General features: G+C 39.7%; 1 long non-coding RNA gene across 2 annotated transcripts in view; it reads left to right on the forward strand.

Annotated features, from left to right (window-relative positions):
• The window catches only part of LOC100936134 (uncharacterized), a 46,011-nt gene extending 24,088 nt beyond the window's left edge, over positions 1–21,923 (forward strand). The window contains exons 3-6 of one of the 2 annotated variants that reach the window (XR_008512042.1): positions 5,549–5,642; positions 17,499–17,714; positions 19,914–20,019; positions 20,907–21,921. This is a non-coding gene — a long non-coding RNA (uncharacterized LOC100936134). Of the gene's footprint in view, positions 1–5,548; positions 5,643–17,498; positions 17,715–19,913 lie in introns of both variants that reach the window. The other variant, XR_150774.5, reaches the window with a different exon arrangement.
• The last annotated feature ends 3,463 nt before the right edge of the window (positions 21,924–25,386 follow it).

The following is a 25,386-nucleotide window of genomic DNA, read 5'->3' on the forward strand; positions in this document are numbered from 1 at the left end:
CAGCCTGAGAGACAGAATGAGACTCGGTCTCAAAAAAAATAAATCTGAATCTTTGAATGTTATCATATAGCTTTTTAAAAGACTAGATTAAGTTATGGATATAAGCACCAATGCATTTTTTTAAAAGTATATTGGATGAATGAGTTGAAGTCTAAGTGAATTCAGCAAGTTTGTAACCCTTGAGCTCTTGTGAGCTCAATCTGCCTTCAATCATCTGAGAATGAACCAAATAGACTCAACTGTTTTGTGTCATCCAGGTGAATAGAAAGGGCCTGAATATATTCTTTTTTATATTTTTTGTCATAGGCCTAGCGTTTTCATCTGCTCAGTTTTTTAATGTGCTTGTTAGGGCTTTAATGCTAAACTCAATGTAAGCTGGGTTTATGTAATTTAGTGGTTTCTAGACTTAGGCTTCCTAAATGTTCCATTAGACAAGAAGACAAAATATGCAACAAAATAACATCAAACTACCATTAACCATTAGCATTGTCAGAGCCAGTAAAAACTGTTTTGAAATAAAGCAGCTTTTCAGGCCAGTATTTGAGAACTAAGGATAGAGTTTTTATGTAGGCGATGAATGAAGCGTTGTGGAACAAATATGGATTTGGACTTTCAAGAGCAACCTGAACTGGAGTCTTGAATCTGCAACTTTACTAGCTGTGGCTTCTTTTTAATTGATTAACTTTCTTTTTCTGTAAAATGGGAATAATGATTCCTACCTCTTACAAGCGTTGTGGTAGGAGGTATTCCAAATGAGATAAATATGTGAAATCACTCTAAAACGTCCAGAATAGATGGAAATAATATATGTCTGTATTGGTAAATTATGAGTGTAGTAATGAGGGATTTACATGGACACATTTACATTCTTTAGTTCAGACTCCCTTTGACGACACATAACAAACACACACAAGAGTATTTGCCCTGTGTCCAGCACTCTTTTGAGAATTTCTCTCTTCTCCTCTTTCTGATATCCCAACCAACCAACCAGTAGAAATGTGCCCTAGAAACTATGTTTTACAGCTCAGTCCACATCCTTTCACCTTACAAATTACTTATTGTTAGTTTCTTGGGAAGGTAAAATTGAGATATTAAGATTCTATGAAATTGGTTGGTGGTATTGAAGTCTGTGCTGCTGCTGCTGCTGCTGCTGCTGCTGCTGCTGCTCCAGAACTCTAGTGGAGATATTACAAATGGGAGCAGAAAAAGTGAGAAGCTGGTCTATAGAGACAGAGCAGAACACAGGGGTAGAAAGGTTGAGATAAAGAGACAATGCAGTGAGAGAGAGAAGGAGAGAACACAGACATAGAAACAGAGACATAAAGGCACCAGACACAAGAGCAGAGATAATTTAATAAGGCCGTAGTTTCTCTTGGATTTCCAGTTCCTTCTTTTAGTCAATTCTGATATTTAGCACACTGCACTGCACCAGATATCTTGTTGCCTTCAAATAAAGTATTTTTTCCCCTTAAACATGGTAATTTGGGCTTCTGTTATTTGCAACCAATAGAACTGAGAAAAACACTCTATGTCATAATCTGAACTAGTATATCAGAATGGTTTTCTACATTGGTAACAGAGACCCAGCTCAATGGCTTAAACGCACAAGGGTTTATCCTGTCACACTAACAAAAAAAAAGTGCAGAGTAGCAGTCTGGGGTTGGAATAGGGTCCACAAAGTCATCTGGGGTGAGGCTTCATCTATCTTTCTCTTATATCACAAGTGACTTCTGTCTACACGGCCCCTAATGGTCCACAATTGATTGTTTTTACAACAGCTTTCCAAAGAGCAGAAAGAAAAACAAGTAGAAGAAGAGCTTGTACTTTTTTTTCTATTTATATCACTTCTGCTTACATCTCACTGGCCAGATATAGACATACAGTCCCATCTACCTGCACAGAAATCTCAGAAATGTAGTTTTTCAGCTTGGCCATTGCCCAGGGTTCTGTTACTAGGGAAGAAGGAGAGAATGATTATTGGGAAGTGAGTAGTGAGTAGCAAACTGTGTCCTTTCAGATATATATATATATATATATATATATATAGCCTCCATAGTCTATCTGCAAGCCCTCAAAAGAAGGGCACTTACCTTGAGTACAAACAGTGGTCCCTAGTTATAAGACAACAACTCAACAATGAGTGTGTGTGTGTGTGTGTGTGTGTGTGTGTGTGTGTGTGTATATACTTATTTCTATGCATGGAAGAAGTTTTATTCATTTACTGTATATAGCTCAAAGCACATAATCCCTCGGCATGCATTCCTTTCAATAGGGTTCAGCTGTGGTTTCTATAAGACCAAAAGACAAGTTATTACTTCCACTAGATGAAATATAAAATGATAGTGAAGGGAATAGGAAAACTACATTTAAAAAATCCTTGTGTTGGGGTTGGGAGGAGGGAGAAAATCTATAGCTGTTACAGTTTCCCAGCAATGATCCAGTTCCGCAGCAATGACCCAGTTCTCCAGCAATGATCCAGTTCTTCAGGTCGGAAACAGCACACCCATGAAAGGATTGTGGCAATGGGAAGGTTTCTTGCTGACCCAGCTGGCAGCTCACAGCTCTTGTCCCTGGGACAATTTCCCGTGGCCATTGTCTCCCACAGCCTCTCATACTGGTTGCCCCAGGAGGTTCTTCTTTCTCCATTGTCTTTCACAACCACATCTGACATCACATTGGAGAGTATTTCTTTCCTTGGGGTTACCTGCCTTTAGCAGTCCCCTTCCAGGTGGTATATGTTTAGCAGCCTGGAAACTTAAGGATTTTTATAGTCACAAGCTATTTCAGGACAGGCTTGGGGTTTCATCAGCTGTAAAGTTCTCTCAAAAATTTAGTAGATTTTAATCCATGTGCTGTTAGTAAGTGTCTGTGCAGGTGACTGCAGTAAAATATCTTATTTTGTTTTAAACCTGAAGACTTATTTCACCTACTAGCCTCCGTACTCTGTCCATCTGCAAGTCCTCAAAAGAAGGGTGGTTACCTTGAATACAAACAGTGGTCTCTAGTGACAAGACAACAACATAAATCCCACCTTGCCAGTGACCCACCACACTGGCCATCTCCTGCTAAGGATGTTACCAGCTAGCCTGCTTTGGACTGAGGTACAAATGCAGTTGACTTCCAACCCAACAAAACTCAAAATTATTGAATGTAGACATAAATTACAGGCTTCAGGCAAAGTAGGTCTACATGAATATCATGGCATTTCTTTTTATCTCTTCTATAGAGTGGCTGACTCTAGCCTGAGGACAACTCTCACTTATAGAACAGGCAACATACACCAGCATATTGAGTTTTGCCAGTTGTCAGTCCTAAAGCAATACGTCTCCTTTCAGGGAAAGTAGGAAATCAGATGTGTCACTTGTGATTCTGCTCAATGAGCTTCTTTCTTTTCCATTTTCTTGAAGCTCTAGACCTGCAGCTGCCACCAGCCCACATAGTGTATTGAGTCATCTGGAAACCAGACAGAACTTTCTTCCTCCCCACCGGTCAACTTGTCATGGAGAGCATGCAATACATTTTTAGAAATGGGTTGAGGTAGAGCTGATGGAAAAGGAGGGAGTGAGTTATCTGCTCAGCCACTTACCCAAGGAGGGCTTCCAGCTCTCCTTAAACCTGTGGGGTGGTGATTGGCCTGCTTGGCTTCATGGCCCACACCTCTACTGTCCAATTCAGCAGCCAGTAACTAGGCACATGTGGCCCCTAAGCACTTGAACCTGGCTTGTCTAAATTGAGATGTGATGGAGGTATAAAATACACATTATACTTTAGACTCAGTACAAAAAATTGTAAAATAGCTCAATAATTATAATTGATTATTTTCACTTGGGAGATCTGAAGAAGCTGAGAATTCTACTTACATTGTAATCCAGCAACCCACTGGATTCGTCTCTTCCACTGATACTTGGCTGCTAGAGATGAGATTCCTTGAAGGTAATCATTGAAATGCTATGGTTTATTACCATGACTTAAAAAGAGAATTTATAGCTTTGTACCTGACATTGTTTTTAAAGTTCTTTAGTACAATTACAAGTGGCCAGCAGTTCTCTCACTTCCTCAGAGTCATTCCAGTGCTGTGCTTTTCATGTCTTATGACCACTACTTGGTCCACCAAAACTTTGCCTTTAAGAAAGAGACTAATACAAAAAGAAAACAATTCTGCTTTGCAGAAATATTTATTGGTTATTATGCAATAGCAGAGAGTAAATGCTTGGGTAAGGAACACCAATAATATGTCAAAATGAGCTAAGATTTGGAAAGAGGTTATCTGGAGAAATATTTACTTTTTTAGACAAAAAGTTTCAAGATATTGTCATTCAATTTAAAATATGTAATAGGTATGGAAATTAGGCGAATCCTCTAAGCAACTCTGCAAGTTGTGCAAGCTTTTGGCTCTATTTCCTATGAAACAAAGGGATTGGACTAGATGATGACCAAGATTCCCTTCCGTTCTGTCTTTGAATTATGACATTTGGGTTAAATACTGCAGGGGTGTGTGTATGCAAAATCCTTTTGAACAAATTCCCTAAACAGTCCAAAACTCATAAGGAGTTGCTCACATTTGGTTCCTGTCTTTTAAGTCTTAATGTACACTAGAACACACCAGCTTTCTATTCTCAGTCATAACATAGCCATAAATAGAAAAAGTGCTAGAGGCTTATCACTCAGAGTCTCTGCTGGCAGTGACAGCTTTGTGGAAACAGAAGGAATTAAAATACTAGCCAAAGGCAAATTCTTCGTTGAGATTCTTGATCAGGTTCTAGAGCAACATTCCTGGGAACAACACCATTCCCAACATCTTCCATGATTTTAGCAGATTCCATTATCTGAGATGATATCCCTTTTGCTTTCTTTCTTTTCTTTCTCCCTTCATGCATAGTCAAATGCAATTTTGAAAATCTAAGTCATCATCTGAGGGCCTGAAATTATAATAGTCTCATTATCTTTTATTCAAAAGGGTAGAGGTTACTGTTGCTGTTCCTTTAATCCATATGGAGAACTAGTAACTATAACATTAGCTATGGGTGGGGCGTGGTGGCTCACACCTGTAATCCCAGAACTTTGGGAGGCCAAGGTGGACGGATAGCTCGAGCTTAGGAGTTCTGGACAAGCCTGGGTAACATGAAGAGACCTCCTCTCTACAAAACATATAAAAATTAGCAGTTCTAGCTCCTCAGGAAGCTGAGATGGGAGGATGGTTTGACCCTGGAAAGTCAAGGCTACAGTGAGCCGAGATCACACCACTGCACTCTAGCCTGTGTAACACAGCAAGAATCTGTCTCAAAAAAAAAAAAAAAAAAAAAAACCTATTAGCTATAGTCAAAATCTGCATTTCAATATGGTTGGATTTCAATCTAACTCTGCTTTTGGAAGGAAACAGAGGAAAAAAACACATCTTTTCCTCTCTACTTATGTCCCACTCAAAACAACTGGGACTGGAATGAGTTTGTTTGAAGGCCATGCCTATATTCTTATGGGGCTGAAAAAGCCAGGCAAAATATAAACCACAGCCAATGACCAGATTTTCTTTTCTTCATTCCTTATATAGGAAGGGAGTCATTATTAAAAGTAGCATGACAACTAGGCTAAGACCATTCTGACTCTTGGATAAAACACCATCGGAAATGTAGAGCCAACAAAAGGTAAAGTTTTTATTTTATTCATCATCAGAAAAATCACTTTGGTGGAACAGAACACTGAAAATCAGTGGTTCTAAGTGTGATCTGGTATAACAGTCTCTAAGGGGGCTTGTTAAAACACAGGCTGCTGGGGCTTAACTCCAGCATTTCTGATTTCTCAAGGTGGGGTGGGGGTCCAAGAATTTTTATTTCTCACAGGTGTACAGGTGGTACTGATACTGTTGGTTTGGGGAACCTCACTTTGAGAATAATTTCATAACAAAGATAATTTCATAACAAAAATAATATCATAACAAAGAATGTGAGTGCTCTACTTGATCAGTTCAATGTCTGAACCTGAAATTTTTAGGAGGGCAAGAGGATCAATTTGCAGTCAAACTCTAGATTACACCCTTACTCTATCCACCTTCTAGCTCTCCTGCTTTTGGGGGTGGAGGGGAATGCTGACAAGGTTGAGATGCAAGAGACACTGTTTCAAGCAATTATAAATGCATGCAACTTGCTTAGCACCCTTTTGGAGGAGATAGGCTTGAAATCATATTCTCCTCAGCAGTCTTCATTGAAAAAGAGTCAGAAACTACATGATTTTCTTCTAACTTCCACACTCACAGAAATCTTAGTTTTGTTTCTCTTCCCATTAGTGGTTTCTAAGAATCATCAGCAGAAACCCCTCAAGGAATCAGGTAGTGGCACTAATTAGGCTGAGTCATATTACTAAGGTGAAGCCACACAGGGCAGTTTCTGACCCAGAATAAAAACATCTCTGAGTTATAAGAATATGACAGTGATTCAGTTGTCATTCCTGTGTGCCTACCATGTTCCTAGCGTAAAACATACTAATGCATCTTGCACAGGGCCTTGTTATATATCAGATTCTTAATAAAGGCTGAATGAATGGATGAGTGAGGGAATGAATGAATATAAAAAAATTAGTACTACAATGTCTTGTATGTGGTGTCACACCAGCCCAGTGAACTTGCTGAGTTGAAGTCTATACCTTAGCAATATTTACCTCAACTTCTGTGCTTTATTTACATCAGCATCAGCATTTTGTGAGGAAAGTATAAATTGTGATGTCTGCTCCATTCACAGGAATGCTTCCAATGGCTACCTCCAATTCATTTAGTAAATTTCAGTCTTCTTGGTCACAGAGTGGGCAAGACCAATCAGAATATTCCATTTCCTGTACACAGTGATGGATCCAAGAGGCAGTCAGATGACCCAAGGAGGGCCAGTAATAGTCTTCCCTGGATATTTTACATTGAAATTTCTTTTTTCTTTTCTTTCTTTAAAAAAAAAAAAAAAAAGCAGGATTTCACTCCCATCACCCAGGCTGGAGTGCAATGGCACAATATTGGCTCACTGCACCCTCCTAGGCTCAAGCAATCCTCCTGCCTCAGCCTTCTGAGTAGCTGGTACTACAGGTGCCTGCCACCACAGCCAGCTAATTTTTGTAATTTTAGTAGAGACAGGGTTTCACCATGTTGGCCAGGCTGGTCTTGAACTCCCGACCTCAAGTGATCCACCTGCCTCAGCCTTCCAAAGTGCTGGGATTACATGCATGAATTGCCATGCCTGGGCTTACATTGATATTTCAAAGGAGATATTGCTTTTTCTTTCTTGTCATATTGCTTTTAGGCTGTCACCTGGGCAGATGCCAACTGGGTAAATAGATATGTAAGTCAGGAGTTAAAAAAAGAGAGAAAGGTTGAGGCAAAAAGTAAAAATTTATGAGTGTGCTGAAAGACTTATCCCTAAGCCTACTTGCTTCTTTTCCTGGGTTCACATCTAGATTAAAGTTTCCAGCCACCTTTGCAATTTAAATCTAGTCATATGACCAAATTCTAGCCAGTATTATATGAGTGAAAATGATGGATGCCATTCTCTGGCCCATAAAAATCTCTTGTGCCTGATCCTTTCACTTTTCACTCACTTGTTACAATCAAATATGACAACCTTGAAAGCTATGAGTCGAAAACAAAAGAACTAAAAAAATAGAAGGAGCCTACATCTCCCCATTGAGAGGGTTGTTGACTAATCAAGAACATTCAGTTTGGACTTCATATCAGCTGGAAATGAGTCTATCATGCTTAATCATTATACATTTTTGAATTTGTTTGTTATATCAGGTAGCATTATTTTAACTAGTAAAGGAATTAGGGTATAAATGCCATTTAAAGCATGAGGTTATATGACATCTCCTAGGGAGAGGAGTTAGATAGGGAAAAGAAATGATATGAAGACTGAGCCCTAAGTCACTTCAACATTTAAAAATTAGGAAAAAGAAGGAAATTGGCAAAGGAGTCTGAGAAGGACTATCTAAGTGGGTGGGAGAAAATCAACGGGACTGTGATGTTCTTGTAATAACATGAAGAAAAACGTCAGAGAAGGAAGGGGTGATGTGCTATATTTAGTCCCTGAGATGCTTTGTTTCTGCATGTTTTTTCAATTTTATGAGCTGCTTCAGTATTCTCCCAATACATTTCCTGTTTTTTTTTTAAAAAAAGTAATTTGCGTTAGAGTTTTGTCAACCAAGAGTCGTTGACTGTGGTAGGCACTCTCTAAGATGGCCCCCAGGGACTACTGCCTACTGGTATTCATGACCTTGATAATCTCCTCCTGCCCTTGAGTATGGACTGAACTGACCGACGTACTTCTAATCAATAGATTGTCACAGAAGCGATGGGATGTCACTTCTGAAATTAGGTGATAAGAAAATTGTGACTCCCACCATTGGTGCACTCTCACATGCACTCTCTTGGATCATTTCATCCTGGGGAAAGCCATTGCTAGGGTGTGAGACTGTGTAGAGGCCCATTTGGCAAGGGACTGAGAACTTCCAATATCATGTGAACGAGCTTGAAATGGATCTCCCATCCCAGCTGAACCTTTGGATGAGACATCCATCCCAGACTATGTCTTATGAGTGAAACCTCATAAAAGATCTTCAGCCAAAAGCACCAGTGAAGCCACGTTCAGTTTTTTTATCTACAGAAACAGTGAGATAAGTTGTTTTTAGCCATTCAATTTTGAGGGTAATTTGTTATGAAGCAATAGAAAACTAATTCTTTCATTAACATGCTTGATGGGTACAGAGATAAACATTTTCATTACTTATACTGAAGTAGTGAACAGCCTAAGAATATTTGCTTATTTGTTCTATTTGTTCAACCAATATTTTTAGACATTTACTCTAAACCAGCATTGTTTTAGACATTGGAGATATCAAAGTGAATGATACAGATCAAGTATGAGTAAGAAGATAATTTAAGATAAGGATAGGTCTTATCAAGAAAATAAAAAGAATGGCATGATAGGCATGATATAGAATTAGGCTTCTTTTTTGAGAGGTCAGGGGAAGCAGGGCTTCCTGAGAAAAGGTATTTGTGCTAAGAAGTAAATGAAGGAATGAACAGCCATGAAAACAGCAGTTGGACAGAGATTTCCAAGAAAGAAAATGGTAAGTGTGACACCCTGGGGTAGAAATGAAGCTACCATGTTTGAGAAGCAGAAAAAAGCTAGTATCACTACTGTGTGAGGAGCAAAGGGAAGAGTGATCAGAGATGTGGCTGGAGAGGGTAGACCTTGTAAGACAAGGATATGAAGTTTGGTTTTTATTCTAAAAAACTTACATTCAAATGATGAACATTAGCACAGAGACAAGACAATTTTGGAGATGAGTTCTTTGAGAGCAATTAACTGAGAATGTGTGATAGAGTAATGAAGACACTAGGGCTGCCAATCTGGATAGATTGGTTGACAGTTGGGGATTGCAGGGGGGCTATAGGAGAACATGGTCCTGATGGATTTTTTTAAAAACAGAAATATAAAGATCTTGGGGAATGAGGTATTCCTGGGAGGAACACATGCAAAACCTCTGAGGCAGACATGAGTTTGGATTCTTTAAAAAAACTGAAAGATGACCAATAGGTCTGGAGCACAGTGAGCAAGACAGAGAGCTATAGGATGAGGCCGAAGAGGAATTCAGCCCACACTCTGCAGGTCTTGTAAAGCATGGTTAAGAGCTTGGATTTGGTTTGAAAAGCATCTGGAGTCTATTGAAGAATTAAGTACAGAAATGATATATTATTTTCCTTATGCTCAAAACAAAATGAAATTGAATCAAATACATAGTAATTTATTGAACAGCTCCTAAACTGTGTGCATGGGAATTAAAGAGGCATGAGATGTGCCCTGGTGTTGAGTGGGCACACAGGCCAAGAGTGGAAATAGATAGGGGCTCAAAAATCCACATATGCGAGAGTCCAGAAGAGAAATGAATCCATTTATTCCATGAGAGTAATGGCAAGACTAGAGAAGAGAAGACTTTCAATCTGGATCTCACAGGATGAGTGGAGCTCCCTAGGTAGACAAAGAAAGAAGAACCTCATAGAGAGTAGAAATATATGTAAGAGCATGGAATATTTGGCAGGGCTTGCACTATCCAGGGAGTGGGAAACAAGTTAATATTACTGAGTCCACGGAGAAAAAGCGAGAGGAGAGAGATAAAGCTTCAGAGGTAGGTCAAGACTTTCAAATGTTTAGCTTGGAGAGGGTCTTTTAAGACTTAATGTCAAGAATTGCCACTCGCTGCTCAATCATAAATTTTTATTGAGAAACTACTGTGTTCCATGCATTCTTTATTATGTGATCACATTTATGATTCACCTAAAAACTACATTTTAGATACAAAATTTGAAGCTTCTAAAGGCAAGTTACTATGCCTAAAGATGCACAGCTAGCAGGTGGCAAGCTGTGAAATCAAACTTGTATTCACTCTCTAAAGGATGTGTTTAGAGAGACTGAGTGGAACTTTATGGTTGGTGAAGGGTTGATATGTAGTAGTAGAGAGAGAAATCACTGAGGGTAGGTTGACTCCAAAGGTAGGTTGGAATCAGATTGAGGAAGGCTATTTTGAATATGAAGCTAAGGAGTTTGTACTAAATCTTGAGACAATAGAAGTAAAGATTTTTGAGCAAAGAGTTGACATGATTGCAGTCTTGTTGGGAAGATTTATGAGGTGTCTGTTTACATCAATGTGAATTACCAGGGAAGAGACCAAAGGAAGAAGGGCCTATCAAGAAGCTGGCTTAGGCATATGATGATAGGAGTCTAAACTGAGTGGTGACAAAAAAATGGAAAGAAAGAGAGGAATGAGAGTAATTCCTCTAGGAAGGAGTCATTAGGGTTTGGTGACTAGATTAATATAGGCATAGGGAAGGTGAGGTTATGAAGAGTAAGTCTAAATAATTATAAGAATGGTGCTACAATATGGCTGGGCGCAGTGTCTCATACCTGTAATCCCAGCACATTGGGAGGCTGAGGCAGGTGGATCACGAGGTCAGGAGTTTGAGACCATCCTGGCCAACATGGTGAAACCCATCTCTATTAAAAATACAAAAATTAGCTGGGCATGGTGGCATGTGCCTGTAACCCAGCTACTCAGGAGGCTGAGGCAGGAGAATCACTGCAACCTGGGAGGCAGAGGTTGCAGTGAGCCGAGATCACACCATTGCGCTGCAGCCTGGTGACAGAGCAAGACTCCATCTCAAAAAAAAAAAAAAAAAAAAAGGTGCTACAATAAACAGAATAGGGAAGTCAGCAGAAGGACCAAGTTTGAGTGAAGTGAGTAAGAAGAAAGAAGATGAATATCAATCATATAAGTTGGATTAGAGGTAACAACATTGAAAGTGAATGTGTAGCTAGAGAGCAGAAGGGGCCTTAGCCAAAAATAATGATTTGAGGTTCATCTGCATAGAGGCAATAGGCAATTAAAATCCTGAGTGGTGGAATCCCACCACTTTGGGAGACTGAGACAGGAGGATCACTTGAGCCCAGGAGTTCAAGACCAGCCTGGGCAACATAGTGAAACCCTGACTCTGCAAAAAATGCAAAAAAATTAGCCAGGTATGGTGGCATATGCCTATAGTCCCAGCTACTCGGGAGACTAAGGCAGGAGGATTGTTTGAGTCCAGAAGGTCAAGGCTACAACAAGCTGTGATTGCACCACTGCATTCCAGCCTGAGTGACAGAGTAAGATCCTGTCTCAAAAAATAAAGTAAAAAAATTAATTTAAAAAAATAAAATATTGAGAGTGTGTAAGTTTCTAAAGAAGGACACGAAAGAGCAGTGTTATAGATGCTACTGGTTTCCAACATCCATTCCCCATCTTGACCTCCCTAACCAAATTCCCATTTGGTTCAGCTATACCCCACCTCCCTTCAGCCATGTGCTTCCCTCAAAGGTGTTTCCAGATACAGAGAGTGGATCCTGAGCAATCTAAGCCAACAGTGGTCCATCCCATCTCTCTCAGGAATGTGCACACGACACAAAACTAGGTAATGAGACAGAAGTAAAGAGCCTAAGGAGGCAGATGGCTCCCCTGTTCCCCTGGACATTGTCCTATCTCTGTCCTAACTCAAAACCTGGAACTGCTCTGCCATCCTCCACCTCTGAGAGTCAGGCTTCATTGAGCAAAATCATCCCTTGATACAATCAGGAACCATGCCTCTGAAATTACTCAAGAACAACCAAGCCTCTGAAATCAGTTTCAAACATCTAAAAACCAATGAAACACAGAAAAGCCTTGGTCAGAAGCTAGGAAGACAAAAAAAAATTAAGTTAGGTTCTAAACCAAGTGTCAGGAAAGTGAAAAGAAGCTGGAGATTTTGACAGGACTTAGGACAGGCTGGGGTGAAATACCCAAGCAGAGATAAAGTGAACGAGACCTTGGAGGCAACATTTGGAGGCAATAATCTTTTCTGACCAGCAAATTAAAAGAGCTGCTCTTCACGGGATTCCTGAGGTGATTCTAGGGACAGCAAAAGGTTATTTCTGAACTATTAAACACATTCTCTTTTTTAAGAGAAATACATCGACAGGGCAAGTCATTCCAAAACCAGCCTCAATACAGCTATTATTCAGATTCACCTTGTCAGTGTGAAAATATGGGTTGAAATGGACTTTGCTACTTGAAATTAAGTGTGATCACACTCAGTAGCCAAGGGAAGCACTCCAATCCAAACCGCAATTATGAGAGGCTGGGAGCCACAGGGAGTGGGGTGTAGCATTCAGAAAAAGAGAAGGGGTTCGTTCTCTGGGATTTTCCCCGTTTGCAGCCTGAATCCCACGTAAATGTTCTTTCTCTTCCGTCATTCTCTTTTCCTGCATTCAGCATCCTCTTCTCACTTCTCCCTCACAGTTTTCTCTCCCTTGAAGAGAGTAATCTGGACCCTTGGGTGACAGTTATATGTGGCTTTCACAAGCTGCTGGAATTAACTAAAACTCACTCTTTCCCAATAAATCTCCCCTGAGCCGACACACAGCAGCTGTGAATTCCCAGCATGGGCCTGGACAAAATACTAAGAAAAACTGGCTGTGTTCCTGAATCTTGCTCATCATTGGTCCCCAAGAATCCTGGACACTGACACCAAGATATTCCAAAAAGAGTTGTGCTTTTCCAAGCTCGACTCTTTACTTAACCTGCCTTGAAGATTTGGCACTATAATTTCCCAGAAGCGCGGGCTGCGCTTGTTTTGAGAAAAGGTGAAATGGACAAGAGACAGAGTTCAGAAAATAGTGATTAAATACAAACAGCGCCAGCTATTAAGCAAGAGTCAAGGCCAGAAAATGCAAATAAAATTGCCAAGCATTGTTTAGATAGTGGCCACTCAGAAGGAGAGGTAATATTTGGTTGTAAAGTGAGGCCACAGACATCTTTTCTGATTTAATGAATTTGTGACAGTTTACTTCTTTTCCCAGCTTTCATTTAATTTGTGGGGCGATGGCTGGGGGATGGAGGGGATACGGAAAGTTGAGCACAAGTGCACGAAGTATTTACTGGCTAAAGATGCCTATGCTTCTGCCAAGATTGTGTTTATTTGTTAAAAATATACTTCATTGTGTTGTTACAAAACTAAATCTGTCCCCAGCCCCCATGGAGACAGGGCGATTTGGTTTCAGGGTGAGGTGCCAGCTAGTGCTTTCAGGGGCATTAATGTGCCAGCTGCTCCTCCAATATTCATTTTATTTCCAGTCCCTAGGCTGGTTTTACACTTTGTGTTTTTTTGTAAGGAAATCAGGATTAGAGAACTTTTTGTCACCGATGGGGAGGGGGAGAGAAGTATCCCCTTTGAGCTCCACACACAGGGGCAGCCTAATGGGCAAGGCTCAAAGCTTTGATTTACTTCTCATTCGCTAACATTTTCAAAAAGAAAGGATCCACCGCATCAAGCTGTTCTGTTGGAAGCTTGTAAGGCAATAGATTTGGGGACTGGAGTTTCCAGAATGCAATCTGCAGCCACCAGGCCACGGTTACCTTTAAGCTCCATGCAGATTAAACATTCCCAGCCTGGGCAAGAGGCATCTGTAGAAAGGAACCCCTCAATATCAAACAGTGAAAGGCATTATTGGGTGGTCCCTGTCTAGGGCTGAACCGGGCATGTGGATTCCTATTGATTTTTATGAAGTTAATTATTTTTACCCACTTAGAAATGCCAAACTGCTACTAAGGTCCAAAGTCCCTTCACTGGCCAGCTCGTCCCAGTGCAGTGACCAGTGACCTGCTGAAACCACTCCAGCCAGAGTCTCCTCTGCTGAACAAATCACCCAGCCCCCAAAAGAAAGAAGAGGCTGCTTTCAGTGAGCAACTCCTCTTAAAATGGAATTGCTAAACACACACACACACATACACACACACGTACACACATCATCATCATGCAATTTTTTGGTAGATGTTTGTGACAGGAAGAAATTACTAACAAAATTTCCCCAATGAATACTTCCCTCTTTATTTTATTATTATTATTATTATTATTATTTTGAGACAGAGTCCTGTTCTGTCACCTGGGCTGGAGTGCAGTGGCAGAATCACAGCTCACTGCAACCTCTGCCTCCCAAGCTCAAGTGATCCTGATCCTCCCACCTCGGCCTCCCAAGTAGCTGGGACTACAAGCACACATCACCATGCCCAGCTAATTTTTGTGTTTTTTGTAGAGGTGAGGTTTCAGTGTGTTGTCCAGACTGGTCTTGAACTCCTGAACTCCTGAACTCCTGGACTCTGCCCACCTCAGCCTCCCATAGTGCTGGGATTACAGGCATGAGCTACCACACCCAGCCCCTCTCTTTTATTTTTAAGGGCAGAAAAAGACGAAGTGAGAAAGGAGCCTCCCTTATCCTCCTCCTCTTTCCCCTCGCAGTCCAGCATCAAAACACTCATTCTTAGGATGGAGCAAGGGTGGAAAAGTGCAGGAACATTAGGCCTTGTCTATGTATTGGCTCCGTTAGGAGCTATTGTTGCTCAGCAGCTGTTCCTCTTGCTTCCTAGGAAGCCCTGCCTGCAAGTGGGCTGGGGAACCAGTGTGACACTGGCAGCTGGGGGAAGTGGGGAGGAACATTGAATATTTTTTGCACCACGAGAAAGATGGGCTTTGTTTCTCAAAAAAGAACAGAGATCCTGTTTCTGGGTAGCTGTTATCAGAAACTGATTTTAATAAATACAGTTGGAGAGTGAAAGTAAGAGAGAGAGAGAGTGTGTGTGTGTGTGTGTGTGCGTGCATGCATGTGTGTTTTGGGGGCGGGGGATAGAAGAGAAAGAGAAGATAAGGTCACAGTCTACTCAACCTGTAATCCTTTTTTTAAGGTAGGAAAAGCTGAAAAATTTCAGCCAAATGAAAAGCATAAAGTGGTTGAGAAAGGCTTTATGACTAAGAGAGGATTGCAATGGAAAATACGTAAAAAGAGAAGTTAAACCAGCTGGCTTATTTAATTTTGACTCCCCACTCCCCCTTTCACTTTTTTTTTTAACCTTCAGCTTAAACTAGGGAAAAAATGTACTGTGTAAATATTCAGTGTTTTTCTTAGTTTTTATCCCTAACAAAATTTTTTACAGGACTTAGTTTAGTGAATCTCCAGAGACTGGGTGTGAACGTGACTTTTCACCCCTGGGTCACGGGTCACTTCCTGCTTCTTCTTGTAAGTAAAAGCTCTTACTATTCCGTGGGTCTGGCTGTACCCAGAAGTGGGGGTAGGGGTGAGGGATGAGAGGGTGGAGTGGGGGATGTGAGAAAACTCAATGCCTATTCATTTCTCACATTATTTTATTGTTAGGAACATTTCTCCTCCCATACTAAAGAGCTAAATGTCAAACTTCTATTCCAAAGTACATGAATAAATTAATACATTCCTAGTGTACGAATTTATTCGTGCATTCAATAAACATCATCGAAGCACTGTCAATGTACTAGGCATTGTTTTAAGCGCTGGGAAAACAAAGATAACTAAAATATATTCCCTGTCTTGTACATCTTCAAACAAACAGGAGAGACAGATTCTAGGACAGTAATTACAGCAATTACAGTAAGTACTGTGAAAAACAAAGAGCAAGAAACATATAACTCTGCCTAGGAAGGGCAACGAAGACTTCCAGGAGGTGGTGGTATTGGAATTGATTTTTGAGAGCTAAGTAGGAACAACCAGAAGTCCAGGAAGAGGAATGGCATTTCAGACAGAGGGAGTGGCCATGGAAAAACCTTGTTTTCACTTTGGGTAACGAGCAGTCTGCAGTGTTTTACTCTGACTAGGGTTCTGGGAACCTGGGACAAAAAAAAAAAAAAAGGTGGGATAGGATAGAATTGGCCCATGAAGTTTAGAGTTGAAACCAAGGATCCCCAAAAGGCAACATCCAGGGATAAAAATATACTTAATCCCTAATGGAAAATAACACCTACACATCATCCTAAGGGCACCAAGTAAAAAGAAAAAAAAAATGCAGCAACTGGAGGCAGCACAAGTTTGGAGCTGTGAGGAGGGCAGTCTGGAGCTGTTAGGGAGAAGCCCTGGCACAGAGCTATAAGGGACTTTTAGAAGTAGCATAAGGCCCATCTGGGGTGGGGCACTGCAGTGTTAAAGACACAGAACCTGTTCAGGCAAGAGTGGAAGCAAGAGGACGCATACCACAGTCTGGAATTGACAGTCATCCTGACAGATGCCCTGACAATTGAAAAAGATGGTAGAAAAGGGGGAGTCAGGGGCTACATCCTCAGGAGCCTTGAACATCATCTTCCCAGCTGGGATTTCCCAAGGGTAGCATGGGTACCACTGGTAAGAACCAATGTGTCATTACATGGTACACAAACAATGTTTTAAAGACTTGTAGTAGTTATGTACTGATTTTCTAGTTTTATACAAACTAGAAAAAATGTGTAACTAACACGAAATCTGCAATTACACAGATAGGAAGATTGCTTAAGAAGAAGCTAATATAAAAGCACCATGGTGAGTTGATCTTTTTTTAAAAAATAAGAATATACCAAAAGAGGTGCTACACAAATATAGCAAAAATCGAGAAGGTGGTCTGTAAATGACCGAAACTTGAAAATAGTGGCAGTAGGCAGTGGAGAATCTCTGAAAAGTGTAAGCACTGGACTCTATTTTGTACTGTTGTTCTTTTGCGGAAGGGGAGACTAAAGACACTGATTAAGGGAGGTTGTATTTATTGTCCAGAACCGCAACGGACTCTGCATAGTTTTCAGGTTCATATTTCAAGATAAACTCTAATTTCAATCCTGAAGACTTGGACAAGTCTTTAAGAACCTCTTTTTACTAATTTGAAACGTCCATAGCTTTATTTTCATCTTAAGTAACTTAGTGTGTATATTTACATGAAAAATTTTATTAGAAATGTGCAGTGCTCAAAATGACTTTTATGGTGTAGGGTAATAGGGAAAAAGCTATTGAATGTTGGATAGATCTGTGTCTTTGTAACAATTTGGTCAATCTGATTTACATAGACCCTAGTGTTTCATTTTGTGCTTAGGTCTGGTACATTATCTATTAACCATGTTTTTTTATTTTCTATAGTTCATGATGCTTTGACATCTTGGGGCATCTTGCAGACCAGGGATGGACTGCCCCTCCCAGGTTTGGCTAATTCCTGGAGATACTAAACAACTTGGCTTAGAACACACCTTTTATATGCAAGACAACAAATCCAGGCTCCATACCCTCATCTCATCCTTTTATCAGGCTCCTCCAGCACAGAACATTACCTTCCTGCTCTAAGGCACCCAGAGCCAGGTACTGGACAATTAGAGACCACTCTTGTAGCTCAGAGCCTGTCCAAAGGGTCCAAACTTTTCAATCCGAAACCTCAGCTCAGCTGCTTACCCTGCCTCCCCCATTCCTTCCCATAAAACCCTAAATAAAGGCTGTTGCCCAAGCTTTCCCCTCAATCTTTCTGCCCTCAAAGCAATCCTGGTGCTTCCCCATGTGCTCCATTCTCTTGGCAACTATAAATAACAAATTCTCCTTTCAAGGATGTTGTCTATGTGTCTATCACCTTACCATACCTAGTTTTAACAAAACTCCTAGGTATATTTTAAAACATATTAAGGGCCAGGCATGGTGGCTCACACCTGTAATCCCAGCACTTTGGGAGGCTGAGGTGGGCAGATCACGAGGTCAGGAGTTTGAGACCAGCCTGGCCAATATGGCAAAACCCCATCTCTACTAAAAAAAAAAAAAAAAAAAAAAAAAAAAAAATTATCTGGGCATGGTGGCAAGCGCCTGTAGTCCCAGCTACTCAGGAGGCTGAGGCAGAAGGATCACTTGAACCGGGAGGCGGAAGTTGCAGTGAACTGAGATTGTGCCACTGCACTCCAGCCTTGGTGATGGAGCGAGACTCTATCTCAAAAAAACAAAACAAAAACAAAAAAACACCGTACTAAGGAAACTCAATTTTTAAAAATCTGTTAGATGAATGAATGAATATCTTCACTCATTTAAAACATGTCTCTCTATGACCTTATTAAAAGTGTTCTTATGTGATTAAAAGCTGTTTACATTAGCTATCTATGGTCATCATTCTCTGATGCAGTCAAGCTCAGAATTTGTGAGAAATTTGGGCTCAGAATAAATTCCACATTGCAAAAACAATACAAAGAAACTATGGCCTGCAAGACAGTGTTGTTCCTTGGTTTCAGGAAGACATCCAAAGAGAAATTTTCCCTGGCCAATACACCCATTTTGCTGTCTTCCTGTGTGAGGTATTATTTTTGTATGCCAGGGTGGTTAACTGCTCTAACAAATAACCATAAATTTCAATTGCGTAAGAGAATAAAATTTATTTCTTAATCACTAAAATCCAGTGCAGGTGTTCATAGTTGGACAGCTCTCCTGGCTGCCTGCATGACTCACGAATCAGTAATTCTTTCATCTTGTGATGCTGCCATTTTTACAACATGGTCTCCAAGGTCACTAAAGAAGGTGGCAAATTATGGAAAAAGTCATATCAGACACATACCCAACTTTACACCAAGTGCCAATCAAAATATCTGCATACATTCTATTGGTCAGAAGTGGTCACGTGACCTTCCATATATTCACAAGGACCAGGAAATACAGTCTGTGGCTGGGCTGCACTTACCAGCACCACCCTTCCCGAGGAAACAGGAGCCCAAACCTTTGGAAGTCAGCTATCCTTTTCCACCAATTCAAAATGTATTACCCAGAGCTGCATTCCGGTAATGGAGCAACTACAATTGGTCAAGTGATTATGTAAATCAGTGGTTCTTAACTTTTAAAGGATCATGAATCCGATAAAACTGTACAGATCTCCTTCCTAGAAAAATACATAAACATAAGCACTCACAATCTTCATGGAATTTCAAAGGCTTCGTGGATTCTCTGAAGCCCATCTGTTACGATCATTAGAGAGTCATAGACCTATACTTTTGGTGTAGGTGAAATTATTTATTTCAGAAATTTGTTTTTAACAGTCTTATAAATCATAAACCATGGGCCAATTTAAGTCTGATTTTTTAAAATCTGCTGCTAGATTGAGGTCTAATTTTTTAAAATTAATTGCTAGAATGAACGAGATCCAGAATATCGGTTGTGTGCCATCCAACTTTCAGATGCCAATTTTGCAGTGAGCAGAAATCCTTATCGCTACTACTGCAAAAGACTTTCGTTGGTATCCTGCCATCCATTTGCTGCTCTCCAATCCATTTCACATGACAACCAGAGTGACATCTAAAAATTAAAATTTTTTCATGTCATTCTCTTCTAAAAATCTTTCAGAACATGAAGACCCAAACCCTTGACATGGCATACAAGGCCTTGAGTACACTAACCCAACCTACTTCTCACACTGTGTGTGCCTTTGCTTTTTATGCTTCTACCCAATTGGCCTTTCTTTCCCTTCCTCCCACCTCAGGGTCTCTGAACATGCCTTGTACCTCCTTTGAATTGTCTTCCCTTTATTCTTTTATATAGTTAGCTGCCACTCTTCCTTGAGATCTCAGCTCAACTGTCCTTTTCCCAGAGAAGTCTTTACAGAGACACAGAAGAAGTCAGATCTCCTATATGGTCTTAGAGCACTGTAAGTTTTTCTCCTGGTGTTGATCATGGTTTATACCAATATGCTTGTGTGATTATTTAATTTGCATGGGTCACTGTCACTAAAAGGTAAGCTCCATGAGGGCAGAAACTTTCAGCACCTAATGACACAGCTCAGCACCTGGCTTAGTGCGTGGAAAATAATGGCACTCAATATTTTGTTGAGTGAATGAATGAATGAATGAATGTTGCGCATGCTTTCTACTATATCTTGGAGAGAGGGAAGATAAGTGATAAAGGGTCTTGAAACCAAATTATCTTCTCATTCTGAGAAGTGAATAGAATAACCAAGTCAGTGTTTGGCATAATTTTAAAGAACTTCACAGTTAAGCAATGACTTTTACTCTACTCCATTGTAACCTCTGCTCTTAGATATCTTCCAAACTAATTAAAGAAAAAAAAAAACAGTAAAATCTGTGTTCATCATTTCATATCGGCACCAGAGGAACAGCTTATTGATGGAGTAAGGGCAGTTGAGAGGGAGTGTCATAAAAAGACAATTCTTTTTATGGTAAGCAATATGCTATTTATTAGTAAGTAGTATACTATTGGGTCAATACAGGGAGGCTTCCTGGAAGAGATAGTCTTTGAGTTACATATAATCTGAAGGTCTCTTCATGACACCTCTTTTTTGAACTATATTTGATACCCTGAGTGCCAACAAAATATTTTCCCACAAATCTTGCTCCTCAGTTTTTCTGGTTTGTTGTCACAAAGATAAAGCTATAAATTATGAGAAAGACTGGCAAGACTTGGGTCAAGCTGGCATTGTAGTCCTCCAGCAGAGAACAAGATATTAAACAATTGTGTTTCATATTTCCTCTAATAGATTGTATTATTTTTCAAAATATCCACTGTCTCTCCATTTAGGAGAATTTTACCCTCTTGTCAGTGTTGGCCATGTGATTTCATTTGGCAAATGACATGGGAGTGGAAGTGACATGCCCAGAAGATTTGAGAGCCGTGGTGAGATCCCATCATTTCCCTTCTGACACAAGGCACACCACAACCCCAGATAGAGGTATTCTGTCAATCTGGATCGCAAAGTGAAAAGGATGAAGGACAAAGTCACAACTGATGGACAGCCATCGTGGAAGATGAGGAAAATATCAGCTTTACTCTTGAAAAGCACTGAGATTTGAGGGTCAATTGTTCTTGCAGCATAGCCCAGCAAAGAATGACCGATACACTTTTCTTCACAAAACCTCTGTCTAATTGAACTCAAACTCTGAACTATACACTGAATGAAAGAATGGTCCGTTCCCATTTCGATAGGTCAACCCTCATTTTTATAAGTTCACAGCTTCAGGAAGGCACACATGCAGTCATGAAGGGAGAAAGTGGAGTTCTCAACTATTGAAGCCAGTGGGCTAACTTCTGCATTCACCGACATGAAACATGCCGAAGTCTGTTTGCCTTGCAGTTCTCTGCTGGATGTGCCAAGAGGGCTCTATTTTAGAGAAGGAAAACCAACAATAGATTCCCGCCAACTAAAAGGGGATTTCTTTTCCTGGGAAGGAAAAAAAAAGATCTATATCTGGTGATTTGTACTGAAACAAGAATAGTCAGAGCTCATCATCATATCATTTTTAATAGTAACATCTCATAGAGAAACATAAAAGAAACTTATTAAAGACAAAAATAGTTTATACAAACTTTTTGCTATGCATATAAAGTTGAATGCATAACATTCCTTCCTCCTCCAGTCTACCTTCTCCATTCCTGTTTCATTTCCTTTTTTTGTCTTTTTTCCTTGTCCTTACCCAAAATCTACTCAAGGCCATTTTGGAAGATGCAAGGATGATAGATATGGGTATAATAAATAAATATATTCTTTTATGTATATTTATAAATAATTTTTACATTTTCAAAGCAAAATATAAATTAAACATACACATGTTTCTAGGAGTTCATTCCATACCTCTACAATAGTAAAACAACTTGCTTAACTGAAAACCTCTAAAGCTTTAAAAATTCTTTGAAAACCACTTGAAATTTGAGGGGCTTTGACACTTACTTTTAAGAATACCAAAGTGCATTTCCATTTCCCCCAGGGTTAGCTGGCCATGAACAACTGCAATTCAGTTTCATAAGCTTTCCTTGATGCTTGCTAGGACCATAATTCCACCTTCATGTACAATTTGCAGTTTAAAGGTATGAATTATCTTCCTAAAGAGCCTTTCTGCTATGAGCTTTGTATTCCAAGGTGAATCCCAGTTAAACGCTCCCTCCTTCCCCAATATTCTTGAATTTGAATTGTGGTGCACATTACCAAGGATTACTCCATATTTTCAGGCAATATTGCCATCCTCCTAAATGTGCTCAATCTAAAATATTCAATGAAAAGTGTATATGCAAAGCTAGCTTTACTATTTAATCACTAAAGTTACCTTTGGGAAGCTGAGCACTGATACACAATGCAGAAACATCAGTGCTCAGTCCCTGAAACATATTTAAACCAGAAGTAGGAGCAGTTAGATTTATGTACCATGATGTCTGAATTTGCAAAGGTTTTCTGGTAATCTAAAGAGTTGTATTGAGTTACTCTCAGCAACTATTTTACTTTATTTTTGTAGCTTTGTAATATAGTAAAAGAGCCCTGGGTGAGGAGTTAGGAACTTAGGGATTGCTAAAAGGGTTTTATATACAATATTTTTGAAATCTAACAAAAAATATAAACAGTTAACAATGTCATGACTATGAATATAATGAATGACTCTTTGTTCTGAATTGCTCTAGTCCAGTGTAAAATGTTTATAATTAGGTTGATCTGCACAGAAATTCAAAGTCAATTATGTGTACATACAGAAGAGAGCTGACTTTCCATAATGGCTCTGTAGTTTAAAATCATCAAAAAAGGGAGTATTGCAAAATGTACCCCTCCATAAATACTACAGTTCATCAATTAAGCAATACACTAAGCATGTAATGATGACAATTTTCCTGTGTATGTCAACCAGGAAACACACAAGCTGGTTGTTAAGTTGCTTCATCATAAGAATAATGATTGTGTGAGTGCTTGGCTAGGTCATTCTCTCTCCCAGCTTAAACATTAATGGGAAAATAATGGAATTATGGAGCTGGCTCTTTTCTTGAAAGCCAGATGTCAATGTCTTAGAATATCTGTGCTATTAAAAACCTCAAATACCCAATTTGTAACTTTAGATGACCAAGTCACTGAAGGTTAGAACTAAGTGGAATTTTAGACATCTTGTATTTCATTACTTTCATTTTAATGATATGAACACTGAGGACCAGATAGACAGAGGAACTTGTTCAACATCACAAATCTAGCAATAACAAACATATAGAAAGGACTTTGCCCTCATCTGTTGGTTCCTAGTCCAGAGCTTTCCTTTCTGCCATGTCACTTGGAAAATAAATACCATTTTCCAAAACCAAACACAGGAGTAACAAGCATAAAATGTGAACCTTTCAATTAAGATTCAAAACTACAGAATAAACCTTTGAAGTTTCCAATCTAGTAGCAATTTAAAAAGTGAAATCTTACTAGAAATCCCTAAAGTATGCTCTTTTTCCCCGCGTGCTATGGGGAAAAAAGACTTGCTACTCATGTAGTAAGCTTAATATTAAGAGAACTCCATAGTTCATTTTCTACTCAGAGTAACCTTGTATTACTCTCACTCATTCAAAATATCCTTAAAGCCAAAGGATTATACATGAGGTACAAAATAGAAAGACAGAACTTTATAGTAAAATTTTCTCTAAACCAGAGTTGCTGACTTCGTTTGACTTTTCTTTTATCAATTTTAATACATTCATTTTCCTATTATAAAATCTGCATTATGCTGGAACTATTGCTTATGTGTATATGATATGTACACAAAACTGACTCTTATAAATGCCCTTGAAATAATTCAGACACACAAAAAATTGCCTTTTGGTCAAGTGACCACCTCAAGGGGCCACAGACTCAGTGCTGCCACAGTTCCACACAATGTTTGTTGTTCATGTATTATTTGCTTTTCGGAAACTGCCTTTTGAGCAATGAGTTTACACAATTAAATTTGATTTAATTATAGCCACACCCTGTGTTTCACCAAAAGTCTTATCACTTTTGTCGCCCATATTTTTGTTTAATCTCAACTCCTGATTATGTCTTCCTATTAAAGAAACAAAATTTACCTTAAAAGGGCAATGATCTGTTACCAATGAAGATCACTTGGAAATACTATTAATCAGGCTCTATAAAATATTTCAAAGAAGGCCAGGTGCACCTGTAATCCCAGCACTTTGGGAGGCCGAGGTGGGTAGATCACAAGATCAAGAGATTAAGACCATCCTGGCCAACATGGTGAAACCTCATCCCTACGAAAAATACAAAACTTAGCTGGGTGTGGTGGTGCACACCTGTAGTCCCAGCTACTTGGGAGGCTGAGGCAGGAGAATTGCTTGAACCTGGGAGGCGGATGTTGCAGTGAGCCAAGATTGCACCACTGCACTCCAGCCTGGCAACCTAGCGAGAGTCTCAAAAAAGAAGAAAAAAAAATAAAGTTTTTTTTACATTTTTAAAATTGATACACAGTAATTGTACATATTTATGGAGTACGTGTGATGTTTTGATACATACACACAATGTGTAATGATCAAATTAGGGTAATTAAGATATCCATCAGCTCAAACATTTATCATTTTTTTCTCTTATTTCAAAGAAAATTTGATTAGCTATGGGCAAGAACATTGGAAAAAGCACATGAACATTGGTAAAAGCAAAAAGATTGGAAAAAGCCTTCCAATCTTTACTACAGGAAGAGACTACTTTCATCAGTATGAACACGTCTGGCACACTTCTTATACATCAGTCTTTTTGACTTGAATAATCTATAACATATAACTTATGTTTCCACAGGTGTATTTCTAAACATTTCTTATAGGGTGGTTTGACACCAAAGGTGAAAGAATTCCTGCTACATGTCCTAGGCTATTACTTCTCTTATTTCTTGTGCAAAAAGGGCAGAAATATTCAAGATGTGTATTAGTCTGTTCTTGCACTGCTATAAAGAAATGCCTGAGACTGGGTAATTTATAAAGAAAAGAGGTTTAATTGACTCACAGTTTCACAGGCTTCACTACAGGAAGCTTAGGGCTTCAGCTTCTGGGGAAGTTCAGGTTCGCTCCAGGAAACATAGTGGTGTCTGCTTCTGGAAATCCTCAGGGAGCTTTTACTCATGGCAGAAGGCAAAGTGGGAGTAGGCATCTTACATGGCAGGAGCAGGACCAAGAGAGAGAGGCAGAGAGGTGCCACACACTTTTAAATGACTAGACCTCAAGAGAACTTACTATCACCAAAGGTGAAATCCACGCCCATGATCCAATCACCTCCCACCAG

Source organism: Pongo abelii, chromosome 10 (assembly GCF_028885655.2).
Source record: "Pongo abelii isolate AG06213 chromosome 10, NHGRI_mPonAbe1-v2.0_pri, whole genome shotgun sequence".
In the NCBI taxonomy this organism is placed as follows: Eukaryota; Metazoa; Chordata; class Mammalia; order Primates; family Hominidae; genus Pongo; species Pongo abelii.